The sequence below is a fragment of the Styela clava genome, chromosome 2 (assembly GCF_964204865.1).
Source record: "Styela clava chromosome 2, kaStyClav1.hap1.2, whole genome shotgun sequence".
Taxonomy (NCBI): Eukaryota; Metazoa; Chordata; class Ascidiacea; order Stolidobranchia; family Styelidae; genus Styela; species Styela clava.
Window position 1 is genome coordinate 975,751 of NC_135251.1, and position 14,611 is coordinate 990,361.

The following is a 14,611-nucleotide window of genomic DNA, read 5'->3' on the forward strand; positions in this document are numbered from 1 at the left end:
CCCCTGGCTACGCCATTGGTTAAGAATATGTTTGCCAATGCAACTCAGATTACCCTGTGTGGGTTTGCAGGTTCGAGTATTACAATTAGCACTTATGGCTCTCCTGTTCATCATCCCAGTGTTATTTTGATTTGTAGATTCCAAATCCCATTATGTTCAAACAATTCATGCTCAACCAAGTGAAAACACCCTGTGAAATAACCTTATCAAGCAATGGAACTAAGAGGAACGGGAAGTTGTGTTGTCAAGTGGAAAGTAAAATCAGTTTTGCGCCTTGATTGTGGGCCATCAACGTGGGGGGCTGGCATAGATAGGAAGCAAGGTAAGTAGTTCGTCTCGCAGGAACCTAAAATATCAGGCAATACACAAGTACTTCTTTAACTGATCAATTTCCCCTACATTTAATGATATGTTCTTGTCATCCATTACCAAATCACCAATCTTGTGGGCTTGTGGCCCCAAGTTGGGAACTGCCGGCATAGAATAGAAGAAAGGTAAGTAGTTTGTCTCGCAGAAACCTTAATTATCAGCCAATTCACAAGTTGCTCCTTTTGTAGTCCGGGCCCATATTTTTTTCAACCAACTCACTAACCGGGCCTTTATTCAAGCACGGGCGCTTGTTATTTTTAAAGTAAAATTATGAACAAAATATATTGTCATTTCCAGTTCTCAAGTATGATTTAAACAAGAATAACAAAAATTTTGACTTTTGGACACCTAAGGCGCGAGTGTTATCTACCAGCGCTTAAAATTCAACAGTGCTGTGACAAAAGCGCTTCTTATTTCCTATTGTTCTCTACCACTGAAAAATCAGATTATTTATTTTTATGTTCAGTTCACACAGGCGGCTATTCAAACGGGCCCTTAACCAAGATCGGGCGGTGAAACGAGCATATACGGTACTTCTTTAATTGATCAATTCCCCTACATTTAATGATATGTTCTTGTTATCCATTACCAAATCACCAATCTTACTTACGAATTAATAATTATCATAGTAGGTGGTGTTTAGAGTAATAACTTGTATGCAACGCCTTGAATAAATATATGTTCTGGTCATTTATTAGGAAAATAGCTCGCGATTTAGAGGTGCAGGGACAACAATTAATTTAAACACATAAATGACAAGTCAACTACTCAAAAATAACACTACAATTTACCAAATAAACATATCGTCATGTTACTTAAACCCATCAAATCTCGTAAGAAATTAAACATAATATTAGCCAAGAGCCCAGAGTCAAAGATTGATCAATGCAACTGGTAGCTAGCATCAATTACCTGAGTGCAACAGTTTGAATAAATATATGTTGGGGTCATTTATTAGGGATTAGCTTGCGATGCATTAACTTGATAATTATAGGGATATGCCATTTCTGCCATCCTGTTTCTATGCCATTTCTCCTTACCTGTATCAAACATGTTTGTGTTATTTTCTATTTAACTGTTCTCTTTTCTAACAGTTAGACTTACATTAGGTTAAATGTGTTATGCTTCATTTACGAACATTGGATTTATACAAAGACACTCAAGTTGGTAATCTGTGAAGAATCTGCTCACCAGACTTCCCAACAATAATAGTTCAGAGATGCAGGAGTCAACAATTATTGAATATATAAGTGACGAGTCAATTACGCTACAATTCACCAAATAAAAATATGTCATGTTTCTTAAACCCAATCAAATCTAGTAATGCATTAAACATAATAATAATAATACAGGAGTGCAGAGGCCAATAACAATTGATGTGAGGAGGGTTAATTGCTTGAATGCAAGGCCGCAATTTACCAATTTACATAAGGACTGTCATCGATCAGACCAGTGGTTCCGGAGAGTGACGCAAGAAGCTGATACCGGTACGTATATTGACGACACCAAACTAAATTTTTATGAATACACACATGTTGTGATAATGACGCAAAAATAGTAAAAACATAAATTGCTAAAATACTTCACTCAAGTTCGGCGGGCCATATTTTAAATCGTTACGTTGGCCGTAATTAGCCCGTGAGTCGTGGTTCGGGAACCATTGAATTAGACAAACTACTTGATATTCCCGAAGTATGTGAACAAGATGGCGGCCACCAGAACGTAGTGTGTACAAGGTTAGCGTTAGGCCATAAGTTCAGGTACAAATACTACGGGAGTCACTTGGCTAGCCACAAACTCGTAATAGAACTGAAATAAGGAAAATTGAAATAAAATTATGGCCTAACCCTAACTTGGTACACATACTACGTCCCGATGTCTGCCATTTTGGTTCACATACTCCCGTAGCATGTGAATTGAATAATTTTAATTTTATTATTCAATTAATTTGAATAAATTTAGTTAAATGTAAATTTTGTTCATAAATAGTAATCCCTGCAAGAGATAAAAGCAAATATCCGACATCTTTTCAATCCAGCATTTCAAAATTTATTGATTAAAATCAAACATTATTATTACCACACAATGGTTTGAACCACATCACAATGCATTCAATTCAGTTCAAATCAATATTCTACAGATTATTATTCTGACATCACAATTATGTACAAATTCATTACAATGCTTTTCAGATAACAATGTTAATGTGTGTGACACCATAATGCCGGCAAACGACATCACAATGTAATCAAACAATGCCGCAAATCAAATAATCCTGAATGTCAGATGCTAAAAACAAATATTTGAAGCTAAATTGCAATCGATGAGCGTTTGGCAATACCCCAGGACCAGACATGTCACATATATAAATTATGTTGTAGGAATGTAATTTATATATGTATAAAGCGTGGACAAATGTAACGAATCTTTATTTGCTGATTTTCATTTGCTGTGACGTGAATGATGACTAATAGTAAATAGGAATGTTTGTGGTGTGCAGCTTGCAAATTCCGAATCCTCTTCTAAAATATGTGGTTTTTGTGGGACTAACAAATTATGCCTTTGCAGTAGTATTTATACATATTCCCATTTTGCCAATTTAGGACTCTTTACCCAGCTGATCTGAATGCTAACGGAGCTGTCAATTTCCATAATTGCTTTAGCAGCAAATAATCGAACGTAAGACCAGTAATAACGGTCGATATTGGTGGTTCTCATTTTTTCTACATATATTTCCCCTTTGTCTTTTTTGTATCTCTTTGGCGAGGACCATTTGAAATATGAAAAATAATCATTTTTCTGTGACATACATAGCAATTTTTCAGAGGTTGGAACGCTTTTTAGACCCTGCCGAAGGCTCTTAAAAACTCTTAAAACTTTCCAGCTTCCAGCTGCTACTTGTTTCAGTCTAACTTAGCAATTAGAGATTTCAGGACGCCCACCCCCTTTGAAAACTCGTGGCTGCCCCCCTTAACAGGGTGACCAGAAAAAACAAACCCATAAACTTCTTGTGTCTGATTTTTGTACTCAAAGGTTTAGTAATCTATGTCGCTTCGCACAAAAGTTACATCTCTCTAGAATAAGTTTCAAACTGATTCTATTTTTCGTTCACTTTGTATTCTTACGACATTTCATAACACCAGAGCCGCACTACCTCAGACAAACAATACAGTAGAAAGCTATTCATCATCAACATATAACTACGCCAGAAATTGGTTCAGAAAATAATAAAAAAAATGATTTTGATAAAACTCCTAAAAAACAATTTTTTCGGTCAAAAACTTTACTCTTTATGATATATATACTGTTACTCGGCCGATGAAAAATAGCATTTTTAAGCTTTATTTATATACTAACCATACTTAATCTAAGATAAAATCAAAACCGACATATTTGAGACATTTTTTACGTAAACTCGCAGATTATTTAGTGTTTTTATGTTTACGTTTATTTCAGGAGAAAAGCCTGATACAGTGGGCATTAAAAAGGTTTTTGAAGGATAAAACATCACATGCCAAGTGTGGGGAGTACATAATCTAATATTTTAAAGGTGGTTTTATGTACCGTACTATCCATGGCCGAAGAAAATTATATTTTTGATTGAATCTAGATACCTATTGAGACTTTTGTTTGACAATTTTTCAAGATAACAGATAACAATGATTACTTTGAAAATCGAACACGAGAGAAAACATAAAAATATGAAGAAAACAGGTACTCCCGAAGTATGTGAACCAAGATGGCGAACACCGAAACATAGTATGTATATCAGGTTAGGGTTAGGCCGTAATTTCATGTACAAATACTACGGGAGTCACTTGACTAGTCACCAAACTCGTAATAGAACTAAAACAAGGAAAATTGGAACAAAATTATGGTCTGAACCTGGTACAGCAGCAATGTTGCATTTTTATATAATCAACATGATGAACTATTTTTTTTCAAGTGACAGAAATTAAACTAAGTTTATTTCTTGCCTAACGATCAATTGTTAACAAAATTTTAAATTTATTTTAAAGATATTTTAAAATCACTCTGAAATTTAAAGTTGCATATTTCATGATGTTATGAAACCAGGTATATTCAAAACTGAATTTATTTATCATTTTGAGACATTCTAAAATAATATTTTTAAATATGGAATAGCAGATATATTGTCAAATCTGAAAATTTTCAACATAGAAATTGATAGTGCATGATTGGCACCAGGTAAACTCATGTTGTTAATAAATTACATCATTTTGCTAACACCGGTTGTGCTTCATTTATTATCAACATAGAAATTGATGGTATTATATTTTCCCAGATTTTTTGAGAAAAAAATTGTTTCGGCCGATGTTTGTTAAAACATTCTTTTTACAGCGTATGACTTACACTGAGTTTCTCTTTTATCTGACTATCAGATGTAAAATGCTCAAGATAATAAATTTTCGCAGAGTTTTGGAGGGAAACATTTTGAGCGACGATTATTGCAACATTCTTTTTACAGCATATAACGTAGCACTGAGTTTCTCTTTTATCTGACCATCAGATGTAAAATGCTAAAGATAATCAATTTTCTAATAAAAGAGTTTTGAATTATTTCGTAATAAATCATTTAAATGTCGAATATACCAATATTAAATGTATCTCAACATTTGATTTACTTTGCACAATCTAAAGAGTAAAGCCAGGAATGGCCATACATAATCTCATAAGAAATTCTGCTGCCACCATGAAACTTTGTTTACCATTAATTGATAAGCGTGGAATCAGATAACTGTCTATGATGTCACAAACGAGATTGTTTATGCATGATCGAGTATGGCCCATATTAAATATCACACTCAAAAATTTTCTCCTTAAGATAACAAAAGGTTAAATAACTTAACGAGGTCAAAAATGATTTTTTCTCAAAACAAGACCCAAGCCCTTGGATATTGGTAAGACAATTACAGAAATAAAAAATTACAAACAACCACTAAAAATATTTATATAAAATATTAAAAACAAGGCCTCAAATATGAGTATGATTACTGATTTGAAAATTGCATGCCACCACTGAAAATGATTTAAATAAATATTAAAAAGATTACCGAAACAAGTGAAAAAGAGGGTACTTCTGAAGTAAGCGTATCAAGATAGCAGACAACAGAACGTAGTTCAATATTCGTGGTGGTAATAAAGCCTCATTACAATTCCAATTTGTCATGGAGTCAGTACTCAATATATAATAACCAGATTTGTTTTATTTTAATCAGTTTTTATTCAAGTTTGTTTACCTCATTTATTAATAGACCTACAAACCGGGGCTCCCGAAGTATGCGAACCAAGATGGCGGACATCGGAATGTAATATGTGTACTAGGTTAGGGTTAGGCCATAATTTTAGGTATAAATACTACGGGAGGCTCTTGGCTAGTCTTCGAACTGATAATAGGACTTAAATAAGGAAAATTGGAAAAAAATTATCGCCTAACCCTAACCTGTTACCCATGTTACGTTCCGATGTCCGCCATCTTGGTTCGCATACTTCGGGAGCACCTACAAACCATATGTGGTATTGATGAATTTCCTTTGCAATTTAAACATTGAGGCTTTTTGAACACATCTATTTAACATGAGTCAATTGAGTATATAAATGTAAAAAAGGAATTATGTCATTCAAAAAAAATTACAGAAGTCTTTATCAAAGGGTTATTGATTGGATTTCTGTGGGACTATTTACTACTGTAATCCTTTTTGTATGTTTTTATTCTGGTGGATACATTGAATAATACAGTCCCTTCTATTGTTCTCTAATGAACGTGAACCATATCACATATTCGAAATTTAAGAAAGGAATTGTGTCAATTAAACCATTACGTAGTATATATACTAGGTTAGGGCTAGGCCATAATTCCAGGTACAAATACCACGGAAGGCACTTGACTAGTCCACGAACTCATAATAGAACTAAAATAAAGAAAATTGGGATAAAATTATGGCCTAACCTAACACAGACTATAAACGTGAAGCATATCACATATTCGAAATTTAAGAAAGGAATTGCGTCAATTAAAAGATTACAGAGATTTTTGTCAAATGGTTATCATTGGTTTCTGCGGGACTAACTACTTATCATTTTTATATGTTGGTGATTAGTGGTTACGTTGACTTCTAAGTGTTCTTTATTAAACATCGCTACTAAGTTGGAATATATTCGCTATTCCATATTCAAAATATTGTTTTAAAACTAAAACAGTGGTGCCCAACCTTCCAATACTTTTTCACATTTGCCTATATTGAATATACAAGCAAATTTGTGAAGGCTATGTGTCACAGGCCAGTAGCGTCTTGAAAATGTATCTTGTCCTTGTTATACTGTTTATTCGTTATTTCCGTAGTATGTGTACCAGATTAGGTCATAATTTTAGTCCGATTTTCCTTATTTTAGTTCTATTACGAGTTCGAGACTGTCTTTGTTAGCCAAGAGAATATTCCTCTGCTCATGGATTTCAGTCCCTTTACACAACTTGATGTGAAGTAGGCGAACAAAATTAGTTACCTCCATATTGGTACACATACTTCTGAAGCGCCGTTTATTCATTATGCAGATACTATAAATTTGAGGCACATACAAATAAATGTAAAATATTACTCCTCCCTTGAAACGAATTCCCCATTGGTTGAAAACAAGTTAAAAATAGATTATTCAATTTTGGTCAACCATGATGAGAATTATTTTTTCATACATCGATAATTCACACCTCATCTAGAGATATTTAAAGAGCTACCATTATTTTTCAAAAAAACGGGATTTTCTCGCTACGGCATCGCCTATCCACTTTATTACACCCTGGATAAGGAGGTGGGCGTGGGATTCATTTAACTCAGAAATGTGTTTCCTGCGATAACCGCACAACTAAGTATAACATTCTAGGTCATCGTGCTGTCCCAATTATTACAAAATGGCTTCTCAATTCATCACATTATCGTTCTTTCTGACGTAGGAAACGTCTGTAAATTTGTCATAAGACAGATAACACGTCCACTCACCCAAATCAAAATGCCAAGATAAGGTTGACGAATATGGTCTCAAATTTTTAGTATATTTATATACGAACAAGAATGGCCCACACAAACATATCAATAGGCCATACTTGATGAAGCGTTCCCTATATCACCAAAGTAAAATGGCTGCCAGAGACAACTATAGGTTGAGTTTATATACAAGATTAACTACTTTTATGTTTTTGTGATTTAAGAATGCTGTAGTAAAATTGAAAATGTCTCAAGAGTTTTTCTGTGAAATACCGCAAACACATTATATCATTCTATATGATTCAACAGTGTTATTGTGAATAAACACAAATATATATCATAACTATTTATTTTTTCTCTATACTTTTGTGCTGGGGGATATGTAAGTGTATAACGTGAGGATGCTGAAATACTAATCTATGTGATTTAAGAGTCGTGCTGTATAACAACACAAATATATTCATGTAAAGTTACGTTTAACCAAGGTCAGACTTCCTCAGACAAGCACAATTCCAACTTCAAATGGCAGTTGTGTGTAAGAGGTCTGGCTTGGATCAAACGAAAGGTGACGAAAACACACATTTGCGTAATCTGATCATAGAAATCTATTTTCCGATGCCGATAACTTCAAATTTTGTTCAAGCAGTTAAATATTTACCCTAATGCATAAATTTTTAAAATGATGATACTTGAAGCTTCGATTTCCTTACCCATTAGGGTAATATTTACTATTAACAAGTAAAAAGAATAAAAATGGCTATTCTAGGTGGTTCAAGAGTCTTGATTGACACTTTGAAAAAACTTTACAAAAATATTTTGTTTTTTAAATATCTAAATTCAAAAAATTCCGGCGGCGTATATTAAAAAAATGGACATCATTACTCAAATCGAAATATTTGAACCATATTTTGTCCTAACGCATGAATTTTTAAAATGAAAAAATGAAAAAGACAGAATATATATTTGTTTTTTGATCATCTTAATTCAAAAAAGTCCTTTTTCCTAACACAAATTTCAAATTTTGTTCAAGTCACAACTGCTTATATGTTCAGAAGAAACACCATATATTAAAAAAAAAAACATCCAAACATGAAACGTCCACATTCAAATCCATAAAACGAAATTTTCAAACCAAATTTTATCCTAATGCATAAACATTTAAAATACCAAAATGAAAAAGTTTTCGTTATGTTTACTACAAACAAATTGTCAAAGTAATTGATACAAATGCACACTTTGACAGCTGAAATAAATGACTCTCTCAATTTGTCCTCTAAACGAGGATATCAGTGACAGATCTTGATGGAAAGAGGCGAGTAATCTTTTAAACGGTAAACCTGTACGAACGCGTCCGGAAAATTCGCCGTTGGAAATTTCACCACATAGGAAAAATTGAGCACTTTGCTGTAAAACAAGTATTTGTGATTAAAACAGTTAAGTTTATAGGGCTAGTGTATGCTCTTAAATAACGAATCTTTTTTTAAATAAGGCGAATACGGCGATTTTTCCTGTGTGGTGAAAAATTTCCTGCTGCGAATTTTCTTTGAATCCTGTACATGAGCGTTGTATGTTGTAAACAAGGATGATACAGTTCCCAAACAACAATCCGAGAGCCAAATATAGCCCGCGTAACGATTTATTATGGCCCCCCAAACTTCATAGAAATAGGTTAACACTTTAGGTTTTTACCTTTTCGCGTTCTAGATATCGTCAATTGTTAAACTATTATCACAGTTAAAAAGCATGTGTATCTTCGTGACAATTCAATAATGCCGGTATCTTGATAAATATATGTACCTGACTACATTCTAATCAAGGAATTCAAGACAAAGAACATGAAAATTCACAAAAATTCAGTTTGAAAATATTACAAAAAAAATGGGTGCTCTTTGATCTCATCATAGTTTGGAGCAATAATCCTAAAAAAAGTTACGAAAGTTTAAAAGTCAAAAATATACGCGTTTGAATTTTTATTAAAGTTTTGTGGATCCAAGATTTCTTTTGGCACTGAAAATGATGGAGGTTGAGAACTGCTGGTATAAAGCGTTGCTTGATTCAAAGATGCAAATATGGGATTCAAATGTTGAAACGCTTGACTAAATTATGTCCCAATAAAAAGTAACGATAGTTTATTCATCGAAAACATATGTTTAGTTATTTTCCTAAAATACCTTTTACAAGTTTAGCCCTTTTAAGTTGAAGCTCTCGATTGTATAATTCTGTACATACACAAATGGTAGGTACAAGCAATATCAGTTTCAAGTAAGGTTTTAAATATGGTCATTTGAAATTTTTTTCTAAAATAATCATATTCAGAAAAGAATAGGAAAAAATGAAAACCAGCTGATGACGTAACTTAGGCAACCTTTCGACATTCCCACGTAATTTGATTAGTGTACTGGCAGGTACAAGCAATACCAATTTCAAGTAGGGTTTTGAATATGGTTATTTAAAATTTTTTTCATAAATTAATCATTTTTAGAAAACTAACTGGAAGCTAATGATACAGTTTAGCCAATGTTTCGACTATAATTTTGGTCATGCTGTGAGACTTCAATTGCTACAAATGAATATTTTTTCAAATAACTTTTTAAAAAAAATATCCCTATTATCAAGAATTTGAGACTTGATTAGATTAGTGGCGGTTAATGGGACTATCAAACCATAATCATGTGCATCATGCACATGATTGGGAAGTAGCAAACAGGGATGGCTGTAAGCGAACAATAACCATTCCAAAACGCTGTAAATTACATACTTGTGTATATGGATATGAATAAAATGCGTAAATAAAGTCATAAAAAATTTTGAAATTGCGAAGAAAATTTATCGATACCATATATTTGTTTTTTAAATGAAGTAAAAATACAATTACTGAATAAAAAACAATAAACCTGGTTAAGATATATTGAGAACTGACTTCATAACAAAATTGAAACTGTAAAGGAACTTTATGGACACCCTGTATATTATAAATTGAGTGATGTTCATGAAAGATCCTAATGTATATCCAATATGTTTAAATTTGAAATTTCAAAACTAAAGGCATTTTCGGTCAAGATATACAACCGTGCGCGGACTTGTAACAGTAAATTAGAGAAAGAAAGTAAGAGTCATCAGCCGTAGCGAATACTATAAGACTTAAATTGTAAAAACGATAACTTTCTAATAACTATTTGCAAACATTTTGGGAAATAAAACTTTTTTAATTTGGCATTTTTAAAATCAAGAATTTGAGACCTGATTAGATGAGTGACAGTTAATGATCTTCTTTAAACCATAACCATGTGTGAGCGAAATCAGGAAGCAGCATACAAGGATGGCATAAGCAAATAATTAACTGTACTGAATACATTCTAAAGTAATAACTAAAAAAAAAAACTTGGCATATTCCATATATAAATCCAAATATTAAATAAAATAGATTAAATTTTGACACAAAAATTGGCAAATGTTGCAGTTTTTGCTGCTTTGTGTCAACCACTGTTTTTCTAAAGATAAAAATATTTGAAATTTTGGAAAAAAAGCAATTTTTATCAAAAGTCAGCAAATGCCATACTGACTAAAGAAAACCGCTAAAGTACAAAATTAAGCTCAAAGGCTTGACATTCAGAAATGTTAACACTTCGTTCAACCCATCCATCATTATTTGTGACATCACAGAAACCTCAAAAAGTTTGAATGTTACGCAAGAAAGAGTCAGATTCCACAATAGACCCAGACTGTCATTGTTTTGTCACAATTGATACTACACATATGATAACAATAAAAAAACAGCTACGCATTGTGATGAAACACTCACTAATTACATAAGCAATTAGGAAGTCTCACCCACAAAACGAACTCTTTTCTGAAAGTCCAAACAAATGGTTTCCAACCTTTTCAATAAATTCATTCGTGAGTTTATTTTGGATATTTTTATTGCTCCCCTGTTATGTGTGAAATGTCGGTACTCCTGTAGTATGCGAACACCGGAACTTAGTGTGTGTATCAGTTTAGGGTTAGGCCATAATTTTATTCCATTTTTTACCTATTTTAGTTCTATTACGAGTTCGGGGACTAACCAAGTGACCCCTGTGGTATTTGTACCTGAAATTATTGCCTAACCCTAACCTGGTACACATACTACGTTCCGGTGTCCGCCATCTTGGTTCACATACTACAGGAGAACCAAAATGTCCGTTTGCGTTATTAGTTCAATCTTTAATTAATGGATTCAAATCTTGTGTTACACACAACTTCCACTATGGTTTTTGTACAATTGGGAACAATATAATGGGTGCATGAATAGGTCATCCCGTAGTATGTGAACCAAGATGGCTGACACCGGAATGTAGTATGTGTACCAGGTTGAGGTTAGGCCATAATTTTAGGTACAAATACTACGGGAGTCACTTGGCTAGTCCCAGAATTGGAATAAAATTATGGCCTAACCCAATAACAATACCATTAAATACCTAAAGAATACAACTAAAACCAAATATGAAGTAATATTTTCTGTATTTCCCCCCAGTTGGAAAAGCTGGCCTAAACAAATAACTTCATGCTCTGCGAAAATGCTGCTGATAAAAATGCCCAGTGCAGAGGTTCCAAGCTTTTCACACAGTTTTACCAGACACATTGTACAATTGACAGACATTTTGTACAATTGGGAACAATATATAATGGGTGCATAATTAGGTACTCCTGCAGTATGTGAACCAAGATGGCGGACACCGGAACATAGTATGTGTGAATTCATTTAACAAACATTAAAATACTACAAAGAAGTATTATAATATATGCACATTTGATCATAGGGGACAAAGGGAGAAATTTAATGAAAAATGCAACTTTCAACTCTCAGAGTCCAGATTTATTTTTCGTAATACAAATCCTGATACTACTGATTCTAGCTACTACATACTACTGATTCTAGCTTATACAGCAATTTCAAAAACACCTCAATCCTCAAAATAAAACGCCATTCATTCAGAAAAAAAGTGTACTGGTAGTGGAATTGCAAGCAACTTCTGACTCATTCAATAAATATTTCTAACATCTATTTATTTCAGAAATTAGCATCTCTATTGGTAGAATAGTAGTTATGAGGTCATAATGACTCATAGTCTTTGTCATTATTAGTCATAAACAATATAGGTGTCACTTCCTTATGACAAAATGCTTCTACTAAAACGTTTGTACAATTTTGCATGTCCCAGCAGTTGCGTATTGGGTCTGATGTACCTCCATTATTCTCTATAACTTTAGTAGCTGTTGGCACTTTAGTGGCCACCCAACACTTTGTTGTGAGTCTCATTTACTTCTGAGGAATATGACCCGATATGACGTAATCTGCGACGTCAACACAATTAAGTTTGATGATTTAACCGGTTATAGTGTCATTGCTCCTTTTCTCTTTTTTTTTCACCCTCCCCCCCCCCCCCCTTATTCGGCGCTCCCGTAGTATGTGAACCAAGATGGCAGCTACCGGAATATAGTATGTGTACCAGGTTAGGATTAGGCCATAATTTTATTTCAATTTTCTTTCTTTTACAGTTCTATAACGAGTTCGGGGACTTGCCAAGTGACTCCCGTAGTATTTGGACCTAAAATAATGGCTTAAACCTAATCTGGTACACACACTACATTCTAGTATTTGCCATCTTGGTTCACATACTACCGGAGTACTCCCCTTTTATCTTAATAATTTGCCGATTACTGAATCAATTTATACAAGTTGGCTGATATAGATATTTAAAGTTTCTTTATTTTGTAACAGTTATTGATCAACAGCCTCAATGATCGATTAAGGTTTTTTCTCATCCCCTTTCTCCATGATGATCCATTTTTAGTTCATTTTCACACTCTGCATCCACAATGCACATTTTCAGTTTGGTGAAAGTCACGGATTATTGATAAAATACACAGAATGGCACATCAATCAGTTTTCACCATTCCTTATTGAAGGTAAGAGAACCGGATTATACCAGTTTCAACCAGTCGAAACCAGATATCACAAAGAATTAGATTTCAACGATGTTCAGATCTTCAAAAAGGTTTTTATTAATAATTTAGAGGTTTGTTTTATCAGAAAAACGTTCCAAATTCCAGAGATTATGTTTCAACACATAGTGGTAAAATTTTGTCGAAAAATTTGTCCCAGAGATGCTTGTAAAAAAATTGAATATTCGCTTGGAATCGGAATTACCCAATATGCAATATTTAAATTTCCTAATTACGGTCTTACAGTATGATTAAAAAGTTCTAAAAACTAATTGGGGACAGCCAACAGCGAAGTTATATTCTGTGAAATATTATTAGAGTATGCAGCAATGACATAGCCAGAGGGGAGTCTGACCCCCCCCCCCCCTTTAAAAGTGTAAAAAAAAATTCTGTAACATACATTTTTCCTAGCTTGAAGAGCTTTTTAGCCCCTCAAGACCCACGTTCCAAGTCTGACCCACAAACTGTTATAGTCTGACTTGGCATTTACAACTTTCAGGACCCCTCCCTCTTTGAAAAATTTCTCACTACGCCCCTGGTGTTCAGTAAGACACTTGTAGTAATTATAAAATCTGGTTTAAATCCCACTCCCACAGCCTAACCCAGTAATAAATTAATTGACTATGCAATGCAGAGCCGGAACAATTTTAGACCTTCTTGGCTTCCAATCTCTACCCTCCCAACAAAAAACAGCTCAATAAAGGACCTCAGCTTCTCTGATCGGATACATCCTACAATCATTCAAAACATAAAAAATCGAGTCTTACGTCGTTAGAAACGACACCCCGCGTTTCATTACCGAAGCACTAATATTTCAAAATGAAGAATCTAAGTCACGCTTGACTAAGCATGACCAATTATAAAACCAAAATTTTTCAATTTATAGACAACGTGGCCCGTGTATGTAGAAGTGTAAATCAATATCACTCAGAAGAGAGTACGACAGCAAAACCACTATTGCGTCACAAAACAGCTACACACCCACGTTTATGACCTCAAAATGACAATGTGGGGGGCAATGTAAATACTACTGTGATATAATAACAGTAAAAACTAACAAATTGAGTTCTTACATGTATGAGAACACAATGACAATGTGGAAAATCAAAACTTTGACATCCAATAATTATTTAGGTACGCGTCTGAAACCTCTCAATTCATAACAGTAGAGAAATGCACAAGTACACGAGCACAGAGCGTTACCGTTCTATTTGCTTAGGACCTTTTACTGACTGCGTACGCTCGTAGTGTTTCTC

The 14,611-nt window shown here is 33.8% G+C and overlaps 2 protein-coding genes across 3 annotated transcripts in view; one reads left to right on the forward strand and one right to left on the reverse strand.

Moving 5' to 3' along the window:
• LOC144411850 (protein FAM107B-like) overlaps positions 1-14,611 on the forward strand; it is a 195,681-nt gene that overhangs the window by 154,316 nt on the left and 26,754 nt on the right. The window lies entirely within an intron of this gene.
• LOC120335727 (cGMP-inhibited 3',5'-cyclic phosphodiesterase 3A-like) overlaps positions 1-14,611 on the reverse strand; it is a 41,563-nt gene that overhangs the window by 20,996 nt on the left and 5,956 nt on the right. The gene's annotated exons all lie outside the window — the stretch shown is intronic.